Source organism: Schistocerca gregaria, chromosome 11, assembly GCF_023897955.1.
Source record: "Schistocerca gregaria isolate iqSchGreg1 chromosome 11, iqSchGreg1.2, whole genome shotgun sequence".
In the NCBI taxonomy this organism is placed as follows: Eukaryota; Metazoa; Arthropoda; class Insecta; order Orthoptera; family Acrididae; genus Schistocerca; species Schistocerca gregaria.
Window position 1 is genome coordinate 91,578,511 of NC_064930.1, and position 26,055 is coordinate 91,604,565.

The window sequence follows — 26,055 nt, forward strand, 5'->3', positions numbered from 1 at the left end:
ATTTACTGAGCTCTGCCCCACACTTTTACTTCGTGCAGGATTTGGAATACTCTAAATACAGTTTCGATGATTTATTTTGGAGAACTTGTAGGAAATTTGGCTTCGTACTAGTGAGAATCAAGGCGGAAATGAAATTACAAGGTGAATATTATTGAATGAAATAAAACCGTCATAACGTCTCGACGGTTTGCGTTAGGACGTTAAAACTACACCTTTAGCTACGGGGCAAGATGGGAATTGATACCTGCACGCTTTTGGTTTCCTTTAGGGGCAAAGCCCGGTTTGATTTGCCTGGGTTCGTCGATAAACTAAACAAGCGCATTTGCGGGACTGAGAATCCGTACTCCGCGATCGAGAAATCTCTCCATCCTCAACGGGTCACGTAGTAATCGGTGCGATATTCCTCGATGGTAGACTACGGAAGGGTACGTGAAGGTTTTCGAAAATGGTGACGTCCCCATTATCCAAAATCACCCTGATATCAACAAGATGTGGTTCGAGCGCGACGGAGCGCGACACCATCGAAGCAGGAGAGTGTCTGATGTCCTGAAGAGACACTTTGGGTACCGCATTCTGGATATTGGGTGCCCAGAGGCCCCCGGCCGGAGCCTCGGTTGACTACCATAGTCTCCGGATATGAACACACGTGACTCCTCATTGTGCAGTTATATTAAAGATAGGGTGCGCAGCAATAACCCCAAGACCACTGCTTAACTGTAAACAACCGTTCAGGAGGTCATCGACAGCATCCGAAGTTCCGACACTTCAGCGGGCCGTGCAGGATTTCGCTATTCGTGGGCTCCAAGCATCATCGCCAATGATGGCAGGCATAACGAACATCTCATAGCCTAAAGTCGAATATCTGTAGTGACATTTACGTGTTAGGTAACGGGAGGGCACGCCCGACGGTTTGTGACTAATTTGCGATTTTCCGCCGGCCTGAGTGGCCGTGCGGTTGTAGGCGTTACAGTCTGGGGCCGAGCGGCCGCTACGGTCGCAGGTTCGAATCCTGCCTCGGGCATGGATGTGTGTGTGATGTCCTTCGGTTAGTTTGGTTTAATTAGTTCTAAGTTCTAGGCGACTGACGACATCAGAAGTCGCATAGTGCTCAGAGACATTTTTTGCAATTTTCCTCATACGGTTGTGGAATTGTCACAGTGTAGATTACTTTGCTATAGCTGATGTTATTGGTGGCATGTGAGCAGTGAACCATGTTTTGCATCGTGTTTAGTAAAGAATCAAAATTTCTTGAAATGTCTGCACACAGTTTTGATAATTACTGCTTTGAGAAAAAGGAAATCTGCAAGCATATGTTCTGCGTTTACGCTGTACTTCTGCTCTTTATTTATGACTGTTTTTTAATGACTTTGCTTCGAATCCACACTGAAGTGAGATAACCATTCACAGATATTTCAGTATTATCAATTAATTTTTATGAATGTTGAACTATAATCCGATTGTGTTGGTCAACTTCATTATCCCTACGGTTTTGATTGTTCAGTCCATTTCTCAATACTCCGCTAAATAGCCTATAAATTGCTTGATTAATGAATCATTTCGTATCTGCGTACAGGAGCATTAAAACGCTGGTGTGCGACCAACATCTGTGACACGTAAAAGTGAGCCAGCCCGTCTGGTATTCTGGCCTTGCGATGTCTAGACACGGCTGCCAGAAGATATGGAAGAGACTCATTTGCAAATAAAGTTTACAGTTTAGGATTTATGTCTTTTGTACATCGAGCCGAAGCTTTGTTGTACGTAAATTCGCGAATTCTTTTGGAAGTAAGAAAATAAGAAGTTTTCTGCTCTCACTACAGAACTTAATAACTGGAAAAATAAATTATTCTATTCTACTTCTTTCCAAATACTGTGGACAAAAAGACAATAAGCTGTATGATTCAACAAATTTGAAAATTAATGCAGTGGAAGTATTGAAGCCAATGTCTCGACACAATGTGAAGCAATGGTATCGAGACGGGGGTTGACAGACAGCGGACATACTAAACTTTGTTTCCAAAATTGTTTCGCTCGGTAACATCTTACTATGGTGCCTTCTTTAATTCATCAAGAGAACGTCTGAACAACAGATATCTAAATAAATATCCATTGGAAAGAAAACCAACTGCAATTATTCTGCAGAGGAATAGACACTGGATCTGACGGAACATCGATCTGTTTCTATTTGCAGTATGCGAAAGAATTTCCTCCTCTTCCAGCAGCAATACACCGTACGTCATTTGAGGAGCGAAGCGTTCCTAGATTTGGAAATTTTTCTGTACAATTTCTTATTGTATTAGAAATAAAAAAGGTAATGGAACGTTATCTACAACTTGTACAGAAATAGGACTGCAGTTATAAGGACATGAGACGGTAGCTTTGAGGCATACGTAATTGAATGTACATATTGAGCGTCTTGTGAAGAAACCAAGGGAAAATTGAGGAAGGAAATAAAAAACTAAGGGAGACGAAATGTAAAATTTAAGGTTAACTGACGAAACTGTAATTATGTCACAGACAGCAAATGATTTGAAAGATCAGTTGAACATAATGGAAGCAGTCTTGAAAAGAGGTTGGAAAATGAGTATCAATAAATGTGTGACAATAGTTATGAAATGTCGTCGAATTAGATGAAGTGTTGACTAGAGAATTAGGTTAGGAAATGAGTCACTAAAAGCAGTTGCAAAACTTTGTTCTAAGAACTGGCAAATAGCTGTTGATTCCGAGTGTAGATGGGATATAAAATGCGGACTGGAGCATCACGAAAGGAATTACTGAAAAGGAGGAATCTATTAAGATCTGAGGGCAATTTAAGTGCCAGTTAGTGGTATCTATCACGAGTGCAGCCGTGATTTGAAGTGAGACGTGGAGGATGAATAGTTCAGACAAGGAGATAATGGTACATTTTGAAATGTGGTGCGACAGGAGGACGTTGAAGATTAGATAGGTAGAGCGAATAAGAAATAAACGTGCAATAGACACAAAATAAAATACAAAATTTTTATCTTGAGTGTCATCGTTCAACTGTACAATATTTTAAGTCACGGAGCATTTGTGTAGAGTCAGAGATATAGAACATGTAGTATATTCGTTGGATAAAAGGATAGACTCTTATTGTGTGACTACTTCAAATGGCGGAGGGGCATGTTTTTATTTCAGAAAAAGATCACAGTTCGAAGGAAGACATGACCTTAGCACGGTAAGTGCAGAAAAACTCTTTGTTGCATCGGCTATTTAATGGCCAGGGACTCATAACGCCAAGAAAATAATCAAAATGTATGTGTTTGTCTCGATCTCCTGGTGATACTGTGGACACTTTTCTCAATAAATTAACAGAAGTACTAGCTAAAACCGCAAGTACAACACATATTATTGTGTGAAGAAAAGTATCATAAAAGAAAGTAGTAGCATCCCCACAAATATCCTTCCGAGTTTTGGGATGTCCCAGTTGGTCAATAGTACAACAATGGTTACTACAACAACGGCATCAGTGATTGACAATGTCGCCAAAAGTATGGACACAGACAGAAAAGTGTGAAACAGCTGTACAAGATCTTCGATTATCACAGCGTTTCTGTCAAATAACAGTAACATCGGGTATGGAAAATTCCCTAAACTGCAAGCTTATGAAACATTTATGAAACATTTATCAGAAATCAAAATACAAGATTTTCCAAAAGAACCAGCATACCAAAAACTGGGATGAATTGTAATGAGAAACGAATGTAAATGTAAAATCGTCTATATCCTCAACATTACTTGAACTGAATTGTCAAAAGACCTTTTGAAAAGCACCCAAATCACTAAAAATGTTTCCCAAAAACAAATGTATAACCGGAGTTGTTAAGAATCCTTTCAAATCCTTCTGCGCCTCTGTTACATTAAAAACAGTCATAATGAGCCAGACTTATTACATCTTTATCGCAGGTGCTGAAAGATTTGCAAAAAGTTGCTAACTGCTGTAAAACATTGCTACAACAACAGAGCAAGAACCTAGTAAAACCATGCTAAACTTAAGTATAAAAGGTGAAAAGGATTAGATGAAGTAACAATGTGTATACTGAAACACTGCATAGCGGGTATACAAGCTCCCTTAATACACACGAATTCTTGACATCAGGGAATTTCCAGAATGTTTAAAACAGGCAGGAGTTGTACCTTGCCAAACCAGAGGTAAGCAGGCAGTTGGAAAATTAGTGGTCCACTTCCCTGTTATGAACATTCTGGAAAATATAAACACTTATGCAATACAGATTAATGTGTTGCTTAAATCAACACAACATTTTAACTAAATAATTTTTTGGTTTTCGAAGAAGTAGGAATATAGAATGAGCCATAGTGTAATTTATAACTTGATGCTCTGGACATAGATGAATGGCTGACACACAGTTTTTAGATGATTCGAATGCTTTGGATACTGTAAACAATAACATCCAGCTAAATAAGCTAGAAACATAGTGATAAGATCAGTAGCTAATCACTGGTTCTGACAATACAGGATTGAGTAGCATGGAGAGTTGGATCAAACCAATCTCTGGAATGAAGACCACAACAACAACAGCAACACTGAGAACATGAGACTGTCAGATTGAGGAAAATTGTGTACACAGTATACCGCACGTGCATGAAAGTAGTGGGTAGAGTCTCACCAGACACGTCCCTCGGCGCGGCAGCCAGTGCAGTGTTGGTCGGCGGCGGCGAGACTCGCCTCCTGTGCTGGACTGGGCTGCCGCCCCCACCGCCCCCACCCCCGCCCACTCTGTCTGCAGTTTTCCTCGAGACCCCCTCCCTCCCCCACTCCTTCCCCCTCCCCTCTCCGTACCGACAACGATAACCTTTGCATAGGTCTGATGTTCGAAGTATTTCTGCCGTCTGATCTTAGGCAAAGCACTAAGAATTCTCGCTCTTACGCAAAACCCAGTAAGTGAATTCAAGTCGCGTATTGTGTCATCCAGTAGCCATACAGGCATGTTAATGCAAAGTGATGCATTCAGTGTTTGTGAACTGTTGCAGTGCGAATTAGCGTCCCTCCTGAAAATAATCGCGCGAACACCGAAACTGCGGAGACTGAGACAAGCGACAGCGGAACAGAGTGGCTGGAACCTCTCACTAGCAGAAAGGCCTGTGCGCCACATGAGCTGCTGTTCATTCCCAGCCTCAGCCCACTCTATTCGCCGACAGCGACGGAGTTGCCCACCACGATGTGTTCATTTCAGTGGCCTTTCTCTCTCCTTCTGCGAGACACGCCCCCCCGGACAGACCATTACTCTCCATCTGGAGGCGCCTCGCACTCGGCGGCAGCACTACGGCCAGTCATGACAGCGGCCCCGATCCAGTGATGCTCCGTATGGTTGAAGACTAAATTTGGAGATCTACAAGACTGGAAATATCTTGACTGCAACGTTTCATTCACTGTTCCAAATGGTTCTCGGCCTTTTCTGTAGCTTTCTTGTAGGAGGCGGAGGCAGTCGCACCTGAGAGAGTATAAAGCTGCCGATAATCTTGTGCTTGAGGGAGGGGGGGGGGGAGGGGACCACACAACGAAGCTGTTTGACACAGATTTTTTGGGATTTTGTAGGGGTCAGAATATTAATTAGAATTTGATCAAATTTTGACAACATTTAATTCATATTCGGAACAGTTTTTGTGAATTTGCTTGAATAATTTCAGCCAAAAGTAACAGAGTTCCGCCCTGATGTCTGCTGAAAGTTGTGAGTATAGTTCTCCAATTGCATGCAGTATAGCCATTCCGATTTTCATCTGCAATGAGAAAGGTTTTCATTTTACATTAATAACTTATTTTCTGAGAATATGAACGACAATGCATGTGAAAATAGTGAAAACTAAAACGTTTGTAGGCGATGGAACAATTTATTTCGATTAAAACGATTTTTTCCTCTAATTATGCAAATGAAACCTTAAAATCATGATACTGTCTCTAAAGTTGGTTCATATAATTCCTAACTTTATACAGAATCATACTATCACTATCATAATGATGGATTGTCTACTTTTTGAGTCAGACTGCTCTCAAATGTGAAAAAAGACTTTTTGAGATGAACGCGTTTGAAAAATAAATTCTCGGAAACAAGAAATTTGACGAAGATAACAATAGTGTGAAATGCTTACCGATTAATCTACGATTCCAGCTCCATATAGTGATCCTTCTTCTTCTCCTTATGCTTCGATTTCAGCTTTCCGAATTTACCGACCTTCATTCGACTACATTGCATTTTCTTCGTTTTGCTTTCGTTCATGTTCATCTTATATCCTCCTTTCAAGACACAGTCCATTCCGTTCTACTGCTCAACTGGTCCTTTGGTGTCTCTGACACAATTACAATGTCATCGGCAAATTTTCCAAGTTTTATTTCTTCTCCATGGATTTTAATTCCTACTCCAAAGTTTTCTTTTGTTTCCTTTACTGCTTCCTCAATGTACAGGGTGTATAAGATCAGGGATAGGCTACAACCCGGTCTCGCTCCCTCCCAAACCACTGCTTCCCTTCAGAATTTGAAAGATAGTATTCCAGTCAACATTGTCAAAAGCCTTCTGTAAATCTACAAATGCCAGAAACGTTGGTTTGCTTTTCCTTAATGTATATTCTATGGTAAGGGTCGGTATCCAAAATTGTAGACTTGCCAATTCGTAGGATTCTTCCTGATACACCCTGTACAATGGAAACGGTGAATTAATTAGACGTGAACCTGTGTATTAAACGTAGCATAAAATAGGCAAACAGAGCGCCCCTTTACGTCTTTATCCTTCTGCGTACCTCCTTTCTTGGAAGAACAGCAGACCATTGGGCCGCAGTTTCGCAGTTTGTTTGTCGGACAGCTGCACTGGTGGGTAATTGCTTCTCAGGAAAAATAAATAAATAAACGCTGATAGCGACTGTCGGCGGTCTGGGGCAGTGGTTGGCTAGCGATATGCGGCGCCTCGCCTTCCTTAGCTCGACGGCTTCCTTCGTCATACCGATAAAGCGGATGCGTCCGCAGTGCACCGGAGAGGCTGTTCCAGATACCAGCGGCTCAACATGATAAGCGCCGCAGGAACGTAGCGGCTCATTCGTCTTGTACTGTACTCATTCCTTCTCTAACTTTTCCAGCGCCGTTTCTGCGATATTTCTGAACCGAGGCATAAACTTGATAGTGAAGCCCACTCGAGTGTTTGAGACAGGACGTCAAAAATTTTGAAAAGATAAATTTTTCAAACACATATTAATGTTGTAGCGCGCGTCTTTCTGAAGATTTTGGTATATGGCACATACACGTTCGAGGATATTAAAGGCCTATTATTCGGTCTGCCAAAGTGCAATGCACTATGATTCCTACTGCATTATTCTATCACACGCCACTGTATTTCGCTCTACGGAATCCAATCGTGTATATTTTGCAACGGAAGCAATCAAAAGTATATTGAGGATAGTAGGAATTAAAATGTCGTGTACTGCCTTTCCCGCTCCCCCTAATAAAAAAAATAAAACAAAACCAGTACAAACAGGAGACAATCAAGACAATACACATTTGTTCAATCGTTAGTCCACAGCACTTTTTTCTCTTTAATCTTGTTACACATCTACACGGCGTGCTCTCCTTTTTGTGAAATAATCTATTAGCTTATTTGAACCCGTCAAACAGCCTCCTACATGCAAAATGAAGATGCCGTCTTCTATTACTGTAAAAGCTGTTAACAGGCTGCTGTGGTTTTTCGATTTGATTATGTCTGTTTTGCCACTGTGTGCTAGATAAAATGAACTGGTCTTCCTAATGCTTCTGCAATTGTAACACACACCAAATAACTGAGACTGTTTTGGCGCAAATGGTCATTTTTATTTACCTCATGCAGAACGTAATTCATGGAGTACCAGCACCAAATGTGTATTATGCCTACTACAAGCAGAATGTTTTATGTTAAGAAATGGTATCACACGTCGCTCATACGCTTCACTTTTTAAAACATGACATCGAAAAGTAGTAGTACCGAACTTTTTGTATAATTTGTGTTATGTCCCAGTTTCTTCTTGTTTCCCCTTCTTACAAACAATCTTTCGATCACTATTTCTGTAACTATCCCTGCCATTGTCGAAAATTATTCTCTGGTTAGTTTCAGTAATCCTGCCAGCACCACAGGTTCAGTTATCCCGCGTTTATTCTCCGTTCAGGCGTCATTACGTGCTCGTACGGCGCGTTTTCCGCTCTCTACCGTGAAGAGAACTTAATGCGACTGGTATCCCGGGGACTGTAAAACTGATAATGCAGCGACCGGGCCAAAATTTTCTCTCAGAATTTCCTTTTCTTGGGTACACCCACAAGATAATAAGTAATCTTTCTTACCTGTTCTTTCCGCTGTGGTAGTCTGTATTTATGGATTTCGCTAATAATAATGACGACGCTCACCATTCCCACACCCAATCAACCACATAAACAAACAGCGATTGGCATTTAGCCGTTCGCGTTTATTCGGCTGAGCTCAATTAGCAACGTCCCCTTTCGAAAACAACTTATTATTCTTTCAGAAATCAACTTAGAATGTGTTCAAAAATGCGATGCGTTTCAAAATCATATGAATGATCAATATATCACTTGCGCTGGATGCTAAGGTGATATGTCAAAAAAATGTCAAAAAAGATTTTTTCCTTCAAAAATATGAACTAGGCGTCCCGTGAAATTGCCGCTCTGGGTAGATACCCCTTTCTGTCAACCCCCCCCCCCCCCCCTCCTCTAGATCCGGGCCTCAACTTTTCGCATCGTCTTGTCCTCAGCGGCATGCAATATTATGTTGATGATTTTCACGTTTGGTCATTCGTATTCAAGTGAATTTTCATCAGGCCATGCCCCATTCGCCTTCATTCTCTTAAACGGAGTTGTCATTATTAGGGTTTGTAAATTATTTTGCAGATGTGTTCACATTCTGGTTTTAGATCTGTTCTTCGGCTTTCTGACACTCGAATTTTTTGTTAGATCGGAACGGGCAATCTGAAGGCACCGGTACCTCAAGTTATCTTTTGAAGACAACGCGGAGCGAAAGAGTGTTCATACTGTGAGTGGCGTGCTGTTGAATTTTCCAGTGGCAGGAAGCTGAGGAACAGCGCTGAAAGCTCAACAAAAACTAGCTGTTTATTGTAGGTCGGTGTAGCAGCCAAGAGTGGGTACCGACTGCGAAGAAGCGCAGGTCATTTTCATTTCCAAGAAGGATCATAGGCAGATGCGCATAGTACAAAAATCAGTCAGTACTTAAAGAGACAAACTGGTCTGGAGAAAAAACCGTTCATTTTTCAAAACAATGGTTTTTTCTACTTTTCAACAAAACCTCCTTCAACATTTATTCACTTCTTCCAATAGGCTACAAACTTATTTTTTGGCTGCAGAAAACTCTTTATCTTGATGTTTGAACCAATTTGCTACAAACTTTTTCACGTTCACTATGTCCTGGAGCCTCTTCCCATGTAATGCCTCCTTCAGTGCACCAAACAAACGGACAACACTAGGTGCTAAATCAGGACGGTAGGAGGGATGAGAGAGTACTTCCCAGCCCATTTTGTCGATTTTTTCGCGGGTTAGTTGAGCAATATGAGGACGTGCGTTGTCTTGCTGGAGAACCACGGCTCTCCTCTGAGATCCATGGCATCTCTCTCTCATGGCAGGCTTCACCTAGTTTAAAAGCAAATCCGAATAGTATTTTCTGCTCATTGTAAGCTGCTCTTCGAGATAATCACAAAAAAGTGTACCTTCAGCATCCCAAAAACACCGTCAAAATGACTTTTTCTGCTGATGGTTGAGTTTCAAATTTTTTCTTGCCATATGAGTTCGTGTGCATCCACTCCATCCTTCGTCTGTTTGATTCTGGCTCATAATACTGAACCCTAGTTTCATGACAAGTTTAAATTCTGTTGAGGAAGTGCTCACCTTCTCTTTAACAACGTTCCTTTAACTCTGTGGACACTCAAAATCTTGTTTCCTTGCGTAGCCAAGTCAACTCATTTGGGAGCCATTTTGCATATGTTTTGAGGCACTAACAGCTTGTTACAGATAACGTTATCAACTGTACCAGTACTAACTCGAATCTCAACAACTAACATTTCCACTGTCACACTGCGTTCGGCACGAATAATGTCAGAAATTCGACTTTAAGGGAGGGAGTTGAAACTGCAACTGGTCGGCCAGAACGGAGTTCGTCAGTCACTGAGTCGAGGCCATTTTTGAACTGCTGTACCCACACGTAAAAAATTTGCACGATTCATACAACTTCCATCATAAAATTTGGACATTCTGCAGTATTGACTGGCTGGTTTCTTGCCTTAGGCAAGTTAAAAACGAATAACAGAACGTTGCTCAACTGAAGTGGGCATTCCAAGCGCACTCGCCACCTTGAAATGTAACAAAACAATGTTGATACATCAGCTGATCAGAGCTCATCCCAATGACGCCAACTTAAAGCCATAAAAGTACCAAACTTGCCCTGCTAACAGTTCTTTCCCCAGACCGATTTCTCTCTTTAATTATTGAATGATCCTAGTAATACGCCTGTATGGTGTCAGGCAAATCCAACACCTTCCATGAAAACCCTGACATGATGAGCAAATCTAGTAGTATGTCACATAGCACCGAATAAATCGTGACATTAAATTAACCAAAGTAATACGAGTAACGAGTGAGCAAATGGAATACCACAGACTAACACAAGAATGCCTAAATGCATGTCGTACCTTCCCACCGTGAGACCGACGCAGTTCCGAGGGGAGGGGGCGGGTTCGTCGCCGCAGCTGTCAGTAGAGATTTTTTTTTGTCCATCTGTTGCATGCAATCCCGCCTTCTCTGCCCTCTCATGAAGTTTCTCTTGGTGGCCCGTGTCACCTACATCTCGATTTGGTTCCATGTTTGTGTTGTCAAATTCGTGCGGTATCCTCGTTTGACACGCCAGGTTGATATTCCTGGGCAAGGATGACACTTAATGGCTCTTCTTTGTGCCACCCTTAGCTACCAGAGAACATCGAACTATGATTTACTGTCGCTTGACAGTGGACATCCACCAGGAAATGTTGATAAGCGTCGTTGAAGAGTGCCAGTTTGTCTGCACAGTATGTGTCAAAAGGCTCCACGCTCCTTGTGTTTTACATTCTGGAGTTATCCTCAATTGGCTCGCCGGTTTGATATTCCTGGGCAAGGATGACACTTAATGGCTCTTCTTTGTGCCACCCTTAGCGACCAGAGAACATCGAACTATGATTAACTGTCGCTCGACATTGGGTATCCGTCAGGAAATGTCGATAGGCGTCGTTGACGTCTGCAAGTTTCTCTGGACAGTACATGTCAAAAGGCTCCACGCCCCTTTATCCCCTGTCTTCTGTCGTTTCTCCGCGCCCGTCTCGCCACGGTCGCGTGCGTGTGGTGCGTTGCCAGCAGATGGATTTCCGCGCGGTGGACCGCTGGCCCATTTCAGGTCATAGCCTCCACGAAGGGTCACACTGGTGCAGCCGTCCATTATCTCCGGGTACAAGGGAAAGTGTTTGCCGCGTACCCTTCTTTTGTTGTCGAGAGCGCTCCTGAAGTGGCCCGGCTGACAGTGTGTCCTGCTGGGAAACCCACCTGTTTACAACCAGTCCTCCTCCTCGCTGCTCCCGCTGTCTCGTAAGAGTTTAGCCGGTTCGCTTTCAGATTCTCAACTGCATTCACAGAAATAGTTCATCAAAGTTAGGTGACTACAAAATGTCATACATAATACCACTTAGTATTGTCTTTCACAATTTTTTTTTAATAAAAGTGAGACTTAATTTTTTTACATAAAAAAAGTTTAGATGAATCGACAATATAAAAATAAAGGTTAAATGACTTGACAATATAAAAAATAAAAGTGAAATGACTTGACAGTATAAAAATAAAAATTAAATGAACTGACAATATAAAATCTAAATCGACATCACTAATGTGGTTACGTTTTAATAAATCAAATGCTACTTATTAATTCGCTAAAATGAATAGGATTATGCCTTGTGCAAGTATAGGTCAGGTCAACATAGGGTTCACATGTTATTTACACACACACAAGCACTCCTGTTGTCTATTCTACAAACTAACTATCCATATACATGCATTACTCAAAATTTTACTTCAATCCACTACTAGTTAATCCAACAAGCTACTTCAATGCTACTTCAACACCGTGTTTTTACCACTACAACATTTTTATAATTCGTCCTCTTCTTGACGCTCGCGGCATTTCTTGTCACATGATAAATATGGAGAAACTTTCCTTAAACATGCATAGTAAAAAGAACAATGGTTATTTGCATGCCAAAACATTTATACCAGTTGACACACCTGATAAGAGACTCGCAGTTATACATTTATCATACTTATATGTTCATACCAAAAACAGTAAAATAAATCAGTTTATATTTGGAATTTTATCTTAACATTCATAATTGAAATTTCAGCATATTAAACTTGAGTCATAACTAAGCTGGTGCCTTATTTAGGATTGTGAAAATGTGAGTTTGTAATCTTACGGAACACATCAAATAGGGAGCCAAGATTGGGAGGCTGCATACAGCGCTACATTCATATAATAACACACGAAGAACATTGAAACATATGCAAGAGGAAATTAACCACAACCAACCGATTCAATTTTCACCCAAAGAAGTAACGTTTGTAGCGCAATCCTGTCCGTCATGTAATTACCACACACTGGTATACTAAATTCATTCTAACTCTCTGTAAAATCTTCCCGAAAAGAATAGCTGAGAGCTACTTTGATCATTACGCCACTTGCTTCACGTGGTCACTTGGTTTACACAAAGAGTGTAACTAGACAAGAATTTTGGTGATTAAAATAAATTAGATCGAAAAGCAGTTTACAAAAGAAAAACCTCGAACTGGTTACTATCGTCTTACTATTAACCTGATGGGTGAAACAACTGTATAAGCCGCGGGCAGACTGACTTGCGCTCCTACCGAGCGTGCTTCCCGATACAAAACGGAAGTGACCAGAGAGGCAGCTTCCAATACCAACATGACAAGGGACGGACAGAACCATACTAAGGATAGAAACCTCTTCGCTTTTAGAAAGCGTAGCTACCTGTTCCGACGTTGGTCCTACTGTTCTCTAGCAGACAGGCTGGTCTGCTACCCTCAAGCATGCAACTAGAAATACATTTGCTCATTCATCCTCTCACGCAGGAGGGAAGGGGGATGACAGTATCTTATCGTATACAGTACATAAAAGAAAGCGGATGTAGGCTCCGTATGAGACTGTGTTACATGAATTGCATATAAACTGTGTTTGAAAGCGTAGTAGTGTGACAAATCGTTCTTGTTTATGTGTAAAAGTAACACGTTCCACTACTCAGTCTCCTTGCAGATAGTCAGAAACGCCACAATAAATTTAGAAGAAGGAATTTATGCCGTAAATGACCACAGATTTAAGAAATTAACATGAAAGGAATCCAACAGAGACCTTTCAACGTGAATATCGCAAATATGTGAAAATCGCAAATATTTGAAAAACGCAAATATGGGAAAATCGCATATATGGGAAAAACGCAAATATGGGAAAAACCCAAATATGGGAAAAAGGCAAATTTGGTAAACACGCAAATACGCGAAAAACGCAAATATGGGAAATACGCAAATATCGGTAATACGCAAATATCGGAAATACGCAAATTTGGGAAATTCGCAAATATGGGAAGAAGGCAAATATGGTAAAATGCAAATATGGGAAAAACAAAAATATGTGGAAAACACAAATATGGAAAAAACGCAAATATGGGAAAAAGTTAATTAAAAAAGAAGAGAAAGGAAGTACACAACTTAAGTAAAAGGAGGAATCGTTTGGTAGCACAGGTTCATGAGCAATGGAAAAACTCAAATATGGGAGAAGAGAATTTTGTGGCACACCTTGACTAGAAGAAGGAAACTGTTGGTAGGATGGATTCACGAGATATGGAAAATCACAAATATGTGAAAATCGCAAATATGTGAAAAACGCAAATACGGGAAAATTGCATGTATGGGAAAACGCAAATATAAGGAATACGCAAATATGGAAAAAGCGCAAACATGGGTAACAACGTAAATATGGCAAAAACTCAAATGTGGGAAAAATGAAAGTATGGGAAAAACGCAAATATGGGAAAACGCAAATAGCGGAAAAACGCAAATATGGGATAAACGCAAATATGGGGAAAACTCAAATATGGGATAAACTCAAACATGGGAAAAATGCAAATATGGGAAAAACGAAAATATGGGAAAAAAGCAAATAACGGCACAACTCAAATATGGGAAAAATGCAAATATGTAAAAATTGGAAGTATGGGGAAAATGGAAATATGAGAAAAAACGCCTATATGGGAAAAAAGCAAATATGGGAAAAACACGGATTTTGGAAAACGCAAATATGGCAAAAAATGCAACTATGGGAAAAATGCAATTACGGGAAAAAACGCAAATCAAGGAAAAACACAAATATAGGAAAAACTCCAATATGGTAAAAACGCAAATATGGGAGGAACGCAAATGTGGGAAAAGCGCAAATAGAGGAAAAACACAAATACGGGAAAAACGCAAATACGGGGTAAAATCAAATATGGGAAAAACGCAAATATGGGAAGAACGCAAATATGGGAAAAACGCAAATATGGGAAAAACACAAATATGGGAAAAATGCAAATATGGGAAAAACGCAAATATCGGAAAAACGCAAATATGGGAAACATGCAGATTTGGAAAAAACGGAAATATGGGAAAAACGCAAATATAGGAAAAACGCAAATATGGGAAAAACATAAATATAAGATAACGCAAATATGGGAAAAAGCAAATATGGGAGAGAGGAAGGAGGGGCACAGTTTGAGTAAAAGAACGAATCGTTTGGTAGCATAGATTCATGAGTAATGGAAAAACTCAACTATGGGAGATTAGAATTTTGTGGCACACCTTGACTAGAAGAAGGAAACGGTAGGTAGGATGGATTCAAGAGATATGGGAAAAATGCAAATATGTGATAATCGCAAATATGCAATAAACGACAATACGTGAAAATCGGAAATATGTGAAAATCGCAAATATGTGAAAAACGCAAATTTGGGTAAATCGCATGTATGGGAAAAACGCAAATATGGGAAAAACGCAAATATCAGAAAAACGCAAATATGGGAAAAATACAAATGTTGGAAGAACGCAAATATGTGAGAAATGCAAATACAGGAAAAACACAAATACGGGAAAAACGCAAATATGGGAAAAAATCAAATATGGGAAAAACGCAAAAATAGGGAAATAAGCAAATATGGGAAAAAGGCAATTTGGGAAAAACACAAATATCGTAAAAACGCAAATATGGGAAAAACGCAAATATGGGAAGAACACAAACGTGGGGAAAACGCAGATATGGGAAAGACGCAAAGAATATGAGAAAAAACGCAAATATGTGAAGGAACACAAATATGGAAAAAACGCAAACATGAGAAAAACGTAAATATGGGAAAAACGCAAATATGGGAAAAACCCAAATATCGTAAAAACGCAAATACGGAAAAACGAAAATATGGGAAAACGCAAATATGGGAAAAACGCAAGTATGGGAAAGATGCAAAAATGGGAAAAACGCAAATGTAAGAATAACACAACTGTGGGAAACACACAAAAACTGTAAAAATGCAAATACAGGAAGAACGCAAATATGGAAAAATATCAGATATGGGAAAAACGAAAATATAGGAAAAACGAAAATATGGGAAAAACGCAAGTATGGGTAAAACACAGATATGGGAAAACGCAAATATGGGAAGAAACGCAAATATGGGAAAAACGTAAATATGGGAAAAACGCAAACATGGGAAAAACGCAGTTTTGGGAAAAACGCAAATATGGGAAGAACGCAAATATGGGAAAAACGCAGATATGGAAAAACGCAAATACGGGAAGAACGTAAATATGTGAAAACGCAAATATGGGAAAAACGCCGGGAATCGAAGCCAGAAACCCAGGCGTGGGAAGCGTTAACACTTTCCACACGACCACGAGATGCGGGCGGGAAAAACGCAGATATGGGAAAAACGCAAATATGGGAAGAAACGCAAATATGGAAAAAACGCAAATACGGGAAAAACTCAAATACGGGAAAAACGCAAATATGGGAAAACTCAAACATGGGAAAAACACAAATATGGGAATAACGAAAAAATGGGAAAAATGCAGATATGGGAAAAACGCAAAAAATATGGGGAAAAAGCAAATATGTGAAATAATCTAATTATGAAAGACATGCAAACATGGTAAAAACGCAAAGATGGGAAAAATGCAAATATCATAAAAACGCAAAAATGAAAAAACTCAAATATGAGAAAAACGCAAATGTGGGAAAAACGCAAATGTGGGAGAAACGCAAATGCGGGAAAAAGGCAAATATGGGAAAAAATCAAATATGGGAAAAACGCAAATAGGGGAAAAACGCAAATGTGGTGAAAACACAAATGTGCGAAAAACGCAAATATGGGAAATACGCAAATATAGGAAATATGCAAATTTGGGAAATAAGCAAATATGGGAAGAAGGCAATTTGGGAAAAAGGCAAATATGGTAGCATGCAAATATGGGAAAATCGCTCTATGGGAAAAACGCAAATATGGGAAAAAAGCAAATATGAAAGAAGGAGGAGGCGATCAGTGTTTAACGCCCCGTTGACAACGAGGTCATTAGGGACGGAGCGCAAGCTCGGGTGAGAGAAGGAAGCGGAAGGAAATCGGCCGTGCCCTTTCAAAGGAAACATACCGGCATTTTATATGAAAGAAGAGAAAGGAGGGGCACAACTTTAGTAAAAGAAAGAAACGTTTGGAAACATAGGTTCATGAGTAATGGGAAAACTCAAATATGGGAGAAAATAATTTTGTGGCACACCTTGACTAGAAGAAGGAAACGGTTGGTAGGATGGAATCAAGAGATATGGGAAAAAATACAAATATGTGAAAATCGCAAATATGTGAAAAACGCAAATTCGGGAAAATCGCATGTATGGGAAAAATGCATATATGGGAAAAACGCAAATATGGGAAAAACGCAGATTTGGGAAAAACTGCAAATATGGGAAAAATTCAGATATGGGAAAAACGCAAAAAATATGGGAAAAATGCAAATATGTGAAAGAATGCAAATATCGGAAAAATGCAAATATGGGAAAATCGCAAATATGGAAAAAAACCAGATATGGGAAAAACGCAAATACGGGAATAACTCAAAAACGAAAAAAGGTAAATATGGGAAAATCGCAAATATGGGAAAAACGCAAGTACGGGAAAGACAAAAAAATGGGAAAAACGCAAATATGGGAAAAACGCAAATATGTGAAAAACGCAAATATGGGAAAAACGCAAATATGGGAAAAATGCAAGTATGGGAAAAACACAAATGTGGGAAAAAATCAAATATGGGAAAAACGCAAACATGGGAAAATCGCAAATATGGGAAAAACGCAAGTATGGGAAAGACAAAAAATGGGAAAAATGCAAATATAAGAAAAACGCAAATGTGGGAAAAACGCAGTTATGGGAAAAACGCAAATGTGGGGAAAAATCAAATATGGGAAAAACGCAAATATGGGAAAATCGCAAATATGGGAAAAACGCAAGTATGGGAAAGACAAAAAATGGGAAAAACGCAAATATAAGAAAAACGCAAATGAGGGAAAAACGCAGATATGGGAAAAACGCAAAAAAATGGGGAAAACGCAAATACGGGAAAAATGCAAATATGGGAAGAACGCAAATATGGGAAAAACGCAAATATGGGAAACACGCAGATATGGGAAAAACGCAAAAAATATGGGAAAAACGCAAATATGTGAAAAAACGCAAATATGGATAAAAACGCAAACATGCAAAAACGCAAATTTGGGAAAAACGCAAATATCGTAAAAACGCAAAGATGGGAAAAACACTAATATGCTAAAAACGCAAATATGCCAGAAAGGCAAATATGTGAAAAACGCAAATATGGGAAAAACGTAAATATGGGAAGAACGCAAATATGGGAAAAAATCAATATGGGAAAAACACAAATATGCGAAAGACGCAAATATGGGAAAAACGTGTAAGGTGTCAGGCAAATCCAACACCTTACATGAAAACTCTGACATGATAAGCAAATCCAGTACAATGTCACATACCTCCGAATAAATCATGACATTTTATTAACCAAAGTAATTCGAGTAACGAGTGAGCAAATGGAATACCACAGACTAACACAAGAATGTCTAAATGCATGTCATACCTTCCCACCATGAGACCGGCGCAATTCCGAGGGGAGAAACGAGGACAGAAGCCGAGAGCAGAACCATGTTAAGCAAGAAGGCCCTACGATAATGGACGGAGTGGACACCCACGTCACCAGCCTACCGCTAAGTCTACCATCCGCACGTTTTAACGTGAGGCTTTTTCGCGTCTCTGTTACGTCAATGACCACCCCAGCCCATGTTAAAAGCTAGAGCCCTCCAGAAAAACAGTATAGATCTTGCGATAACACATAAAGGGCCACTACCACCCGCAAGTTTTAGCGTCAGATTTTGCGCGTCTCTGTTACATTAGGAGCACCCCCCAGCCCATGTTAAAAGATAGAGGCCTCCAGAAGAACAGTATAGATCTTACGATAACGCTAAAAGGACCACACCAGCTGCAGGTTTTAGTGTGAGACTTTTTCGCGTCTCTGTTACATTGCAAACTTTAAAAACATTGCCGCACAACGAAAAGTATAACGTTTCTCGTTGGATAGACAGAATTTTTGTAGGCGGAGCTTAAGGTTAACATTGAGACCCTGATAGTTTTTTTTAAACTAACTTCGGTAAATTGTAGTAAGGAGAAGTTAGAGGCGACTGAGTTCCGAGACGGCGAGCTGGATGGCTGGTGCGCCGGCCGCTGTCGCCCTAACGCTGCCTAAACACCGACAAGGTAATGAACGCACGCGATGCCACATTTTTGAGCGCATAAGGCTTCACTCAGAACTGCAGAGGACTCATCTGTTACACCCCATTTTTGTGTAATACTAGTGTCGATCGTTAATTAAAACTCATGGTGTTCACATTTGCCACTTGACGTAAAGATCTGAAACGCGATGATTTTTCTATTTTATAGTTATTGAGAAGCCACATCAGCCACTGTAATTTACGACAGGTTAGATTAGTAATTAAAGATAATTGAGGGTCACTGTAGACCATTTTGATAGTTTTCTCTTTTGTGAAACGTAATTTAAACATAGGTTATAGATGTGATATGGCATAGGTCATCCTTCGATCGATTGTAGAACTTGGAAACCCATTCAGGGAATATTCGTTCACATTTTTGTTGAACGCAGTTGTTTTTACCATCCTGTATTAAAACATTTCCTTTTATCAATAGTGCAATTTATAAATGATGTTTTGTGAGTAGAATAAAATTTCCAATGGTAAACTTAACTGATTTTTCGACATTATTTTACCAGCTAACTAAAAATAGGAAAGCCTTGAACCCTTTCCACTAAATTTAGTTAGTATTAAGATTCTTTTACAGGCAGTGCATTGGAGCTGACGCTGAGATCATTTAGTATTTGGTTATATCATCGCTAGCCTCACTGAACTCTTCTGAATTCTACATGTCATGTGTGGTCTGGCGTCTCCTTACCAGCAACAGGTCCCAGGTTCAAACTAGTTAATTCCCTAAAAAACATGCTCAGAGCGTCGTTGCGCGATTGTGGTAGGGAGACCAATATAGATCAGACACCACCATGAATGTTTAGAAAATGGCGACCCTGCCAGGATGGTAAAATACCATAATTGAAGGTCGACCACATGCCTAATTAGGTCAGAAAAAAAACCTGCTAAAAATTTTTTGGTTAAAATTTTTTTTTCCTAACGTTATAAATAGTCGAAAACAGTAGCTGCAGCGATACATACCAAAAGTATTCAAGAGAGACATTCTAGCAGTGACCATAGCATAATTATTTATGAGTTTTGAAAATTGTTAGAATTACGTTTTCTCTCCAATGCAAGCGCACAGGTGGCGGATACATCGTTGACAAGTTGGTTCTGACCCAACAAGTAAGTGAATGGATTGTCAGTCTTGGTAGTGTCAAGTCGTGTGAACAAAAAATTTATGAAATTCGTGAGATCGTATGAGCGCCGTGTGAACAAAAAAATTATGAAACGCTTGAGATCGTATGAGCGCATGTTAATGCGAAGTAGGGCGCGTGAATTGCTTTTAAAACAGAAAATAAGGGACTCGGAAAGATTAGCAATGGCAGATCGAGACCTTGACCAAAGTGAGGTAGAGACCCAGCATGAAAATGGACAGAGAATAGAGGACAATGCAACAGACGATGCAGTATCGCGAGAAATAGGACAGATAACGCACCATAACGAGGGTAATGTACGTCGAGGCATATTACACCTAGGTCAACATACGACAGAGGAGCAGGAAAGTAGAGAGAGACAGTCGATGAGGATTCTAACTAGCGTCTTGAATACGTAGAACCCATAGTACAAGTAATCAGAGCTCCCTCACCACATAGTACAAGGAATGCGAGCAGAAACGTGTCACAGCACAGTTCAATGCAATCGGTTGCGAACCAACACTTGGGCGAAAACAGAGAGCGTAGGACGTCGGAAGAAACTGCAATAGGACCCACAAATCTGGCAGAATTATTACAACAAATTATGGAAACCATGACAAGGCAAAATAAAGACATAGCGAACCAAATTCAAATTCAGAATGCAGAAACCACGAGACAAATGCGTGAGATTAAAGAACAAAACAAAAAAATTCAGTTACACCTAAGTCATATTGAAGACGAGGCAAAAGAATCTCGAGAAGTGATAGGACAGGTAATAACAGGTCACAATCAATTGAGAACAGACGTTGACAAGGTACAAGCGGACGTACAAACATTGCGTAATGACACTCAGGACGAGATCAAAACATTACGTAACTAGACCCACGGAGAAATCAAGAAACTAGAGAAACAGATAAACGAAATTACTAGACAAGCAGCAGGTACAGCTCGTGAAACTGTTGAAAACAATGTGTTGCACAAACGTATCACAAAATCAGCGCTCAAAAGATATGATAACCGCATAGTCAAAATAGAAGCGCAAACGAAGCGAGAATTTCAGAAAATGCAAACAGAGTTGTTGCAAACCACTGAAGAGCGTAGTGAACAGGATCGAGCAAGCACTGAGTTTGTAACCACATCCGTATCTGTAACAGCACCGGAAAAACAAGCAATTAACGAAAATATTACGCATTTGCGATTCCAGTCACAGGCGGAAAGTAACATACGTGAAATCAGACAGCCTGCACCGCGGGTACGCGAAAGTTACAGTGGACAATATCCAATGGATCTACCACAACAGGAAAGAACGACGGGAGAAATTATCAGAAACAAAAGTGGCGAAGAATCACAAATTTCATATGGAACTATGACGAAGTACGACAACGATCATTTCCTCACAGTCAGAAAATTTCAACACTTTCGAGAAGGAAACTCATTACATCCACGAACTTTTATTGATCAATTCCGAGTAGGATTACCAGAACACTTTATATGTGCACACATGTCAGGAACAGTCGCAGAAACCATGCAGAATGTTGCAGCGACATGCCGATCTTACGAAGATTTCAGAGAGAAGTTTCTCTCACGATATTGGCCCAGCGAAGCACAGAACAGAGTGAAGTACGAATTATTACAGAACCAATATTTTGAAAATTCAGGAGGGAAGAGTCTCGTGAAACTTTTCGAAGTAATGGCAAACAAAAATCAATGCTTAGATGTACCATACAGTGATGGAGAGTTGATTAAATTATGCACGATGAAGCTACCATTCAAATACCAGCAATCATTAGTAGGTCACGGAGGAAATGACGCTGAAGCATTTAAAGGTATTCTAAGGGAACTAGAGTTCATATTTTCGGAAGATGACGCAAGAAAAAGAAGAAGCGCACGTGAAAACGAAAGCAAAAAGCAGTGGAATCCACAAGACACAGCACGAAGAAACAATAATTACGAACCACGTGATAACTTCGCGCCAAGAAACAACAATAGATTTCAACAAAGAACCGGTTATGGATTTAGAAAAGAATATGGGAATAACTGTTACTCACCCAGGAACGGCAACAACTATTACAGAGGGAATAACGACCACTGGAACGGGTACTGGAGAACCAATAGACCGACAAATTATCAACAAAGAAACAACTATCAACAAGCTGAACAAGAAAAGCGAATGCAGATAGAAGAGGTTGAGGTAAGACCACCAAAACCAAAACCCCATAAAGGTTCGGATTGACAACTAAGCGTCCATGCCAAAGAGAATGGCGCACCGACCCAGGACAATTACAGCACCTTGAACAGAGAAGTAAAAATCTTATCACGTGAAGAGAAGAAGGAAGAAACAAATCCACAGGGTCCAGATAAAAAGGAAGACAAGAAAAATAACAATATCGTGTTAGGACGAAGCTAATTGGGAGAATACTGACGAGGAAGATGAATTACCAGAGGCATGCACAAAGAATGTAGGAGGAAAGGACGAAGTAATGAGTATTGCAGAGCTATTTGAGGTGAAAACCAGGGAAAGCGAATTCAATGAGGATAATGCGCAGTCGACGGAAGTTGAAAATAAGTTACGAGTGGGCACACAACCCAATGTATATAATGAAGGAAGTTATGAAGCGGTAATTAGAGCATTTAGATGCGATTATGTGGAAGTAGCGACAAAGAAGAAGAAGATAGACGAGGATGAGGAAAAAGTAGCCGATGTAGAAGAAAGCGTAAATGAAGGAAGAAATAGAGAAGAGGAAATGAAAGAGAGAGAAGTAGCAGTCAAAGCTTATCCTACAGAAAGTTCGAATTCACAAGGGAAATTCCTAAAAAGACTCATTTATGATTCAGTGGAGGATTCGTTGATGCAAGAGGAAGAAGAACAGAACAATCCCTTTCAAATTCAACCAATTGTGAAGGCTATGGTAAAGCATATCCCAGTCAATATTGTAATTGGTAGCGGAAGTGAACTGACTGCGATCTCAGAAAATTTATTCATGCAGTGTAATGCCAATGAGGAATTGCCAGTTGTGAAAACATGTAAGATTAAAGTAAGAGGTCCTATTCGAAACAATGCTGGGGAAGTTACGAGACAAACAAGGTTAACTCTTTCGTGGCAAGGTCAAAAGATCTAAGCCAACTTCGTGATTATACCTAAACTAACTGTAGATTTGATTATAGGTGCAGATTTTTTAAATGAGAGACGAGCGATAATAGATATGGGGAAAGGTAGCGTAACATTCGGGAATGTCACACTTCTCTTTGAGCAAAAGCGAAAATTAGAAGAAATACTATTTATAAACAAACAATTAAGAATGATGCGAGATAAAGAGGATGAAAAATTAGGATTGTATGCACAAAAGGGGGAATAGCCTCAACTCATGTTAGAAGTCCATAAAGAAATCGACAAAAAATTGCAAAAAGTTCAAAGTATTCCAGAAAACAGTAAAAGAGAATTAGAGGGTATTTTACGAGAGAAAGCAGAGGTATTTTTACCTAAGACTGGCAGTATTAAACGCTTTCAGTACAAGTTTGAAGATTAATTTTATTACTGGTAAATAATCAGCACAATATTTCAAGATTGTGTTGCAGATAAGATCGTCAGGAGAAATAAGAATGAAGAGAGAGGAAGGTGGGAAAAAGAAAGTAGTTTCAATAATAACACCAATATTGCCACAGCTTAAGGTGAAGGGATAAAGCATAGATAGTCTAACAGCATGAAATACTAAAATACTATACACCACGACATTACACAAAAATAAAAAACGAATTTAAGGATTCATGAGTAGACGTTAAGACTCCAAATATCTTAGAATTGTAACATGGAAAGGGCGCCGAAATTTGTAAAGCTTTTTAAGAAGGCGTAAAACAAGTAGGTACCAGATATATGTTAGATGATTATAAGTAAAACTTTTTGTAAGAACCATTGTAAAAACTCCAGCAAGGAAGATACACAACGACCTACAAGTTGCAACGCGAGATGTATCAGGAAAGAAATGGACGTAATCAGCAAGACACGATTCCTACATGGCAGGAGCGTCGAGAGAAGGGAAAGGACAGCGAAACTAACAGACGGCCCTTGTACAGAAAGTGGGCAATAAATTTGCCCACTAGGAGGAACCCTGCTGGGATGGAACACCGAGCCGCACAGTGACAGACCCCTGCAGAGACACGACGGAACGTCAAACGTCAGTATGGACAGACAAGAAGACACCCCACTTTCGCCGCTCGTATACCCCAGGGCGCTCCCGACTCAGCAGAGCGAGCGAAAAACGGCCCGACGAGAAGACCGCTTGGGCAAGCCACCGCTGGCAAAAAATATGCATAAAAGTCACACTACTGCTATTAAACAACACGCTGATGCACGAAACTGAAGAAGAACTTCCACAAAGTAAAAATGACACCCTCAAACAATTTATCAAACTGTTACTAGGAGGAGAACTTTAAAGCGACTAGTTATCAATAAATGTTTCCATATCCTGCCCAGAGAAGAACCAAGAAGCAAGTAAGAAGTAGAGAAAAAGCAGGAAGAACAGAAGTTGAAGATTCACAAGATTGAGACCAAGAAAGAAGATGGGTGAAGAATAGACGACATACCGTCCCAAATCCCTATCCTATTGTAAACTAGTCGTCTGAGAAGTATTACAACGAAAACCGACCGCATTCAGCTACACATAACGATGACTCTCATGCATACAAATCCAGTAAACCACGAGAGTCTGCACTCACATCTCCATTCCATTATGGGACCTCCACAACATCGACACACACTTGCAAAGCCAACAAGGAACGACGAACGAAGCTGTACATCAAATACTTGCCCACATCCATTTCGCTCAAGTTCATCACCTTCGTGCAAAAATATTCGCCAACCTCATGCTGAACATTCATAGGATTGTGTGAATGTGCGAAATCAAATTATGTGATGTAGGAATTGTGCATACGAAACATGTGAAAAAGTAACTCAGTTAAGCACACCAGACAGCTAATGAACTACAAAATAACAGTCATGGACTATCTACTTAAATAAAAAATAGACTGTCGATAAAAATAAGTCATTAGTTCTGAAATGGACAGTATATAAAGAAACAATATGCCACTTATTTTCTCCTCATAAAAATGAAAGAATAACTATATTTTACTTAGTTTCTCCTTATAAAAACAAAGAATAAAAAATTATCTTGTTGGATGTTTTCCTTTTTTTTAAACATTTGTACAATTTAGTACGATAATATCTCGATACTTGTGCATGTATATTTCTTTGTCAAAGCAATTCTTGGAAATAATTCTTATTTGTTAGTGTAACAATGTGGAAATGATTGTCTAGAAATGAAAACATTTTAGTTACACATGATATTTAGAAAATGTGTTAGGAATAGATTTTACTTAATTAATATATTTATATAAACAATATTTCTAAGAAAATCGATGTGAAAGACTCCTCACTTTCGAAAACAAACTTCTTAAAAAACAAACTTCACACTTAATAAGGAAAGAAAATAATTAAACATTAATAATAGCCTAAAAATATTCTTCTCTTGTCATTCTTAATTATAATGTGGAAGAATATAAAAATATATATTAGTAATACCGAGCATAGAACAGAATAACGTGGCTGAACAGTAGGCAACAAAATTTAGACACCGGAATAATTTTTGACTGATTTAGACAACGATTCAATCATTGCCTAACTTCAGTGCAAAATTAAGTTCGAAGGGTGGTGATATGTAAGGTGGCAGGCAAATCCAACACCTTACATGAAAACCCTGACATGATAAGCAAATCCAGTACTATGTCACATAGCTCCGAATAAATCGTGACATTAAATTAACCAAACTAATACCAGTAACGAGTGAGCAAATGGAATACCACAGACCAACACAAGAATACCTAAATGCATGTCGTACCTTCCCACCGTGAGGCAGACGCAGTTCCGAGGGGAGAAACGAGGACAGAAGCCGAGAGCAGAACCGTGTTAAGCTAGAAGGCCCTAC

General features: G+C 39.7%; 1 protein-coding gene across 2 annotated transcripts in view; it reads right to left on the reverse strand.

Moving 5' to 3' along the window:
* The window catches only part of LOC126294949 (ankyrin repeat domain-containing protein 1-like), a 37,106-nt gene extending 32,329 nt beyond the window's left edge, over positions 1-4,777 (reverse strand). Inside the window, exon 1 of one of the 2 annotated variants that reach the window (XM_049987164.1) lies at positions 4,647-4,777. The gene's annotated coding sequence lies outside the window, so the exon portion shown is untranslated. The remainder of the gene's footprint in view (positions 1-4,646) is intronic. The other variant, XM_049987165.1, reaches the window with a different exon arrangement.
* Between the last annotated feature and the right edge of the window lie 21,278 nt (positions 4,778-26,055).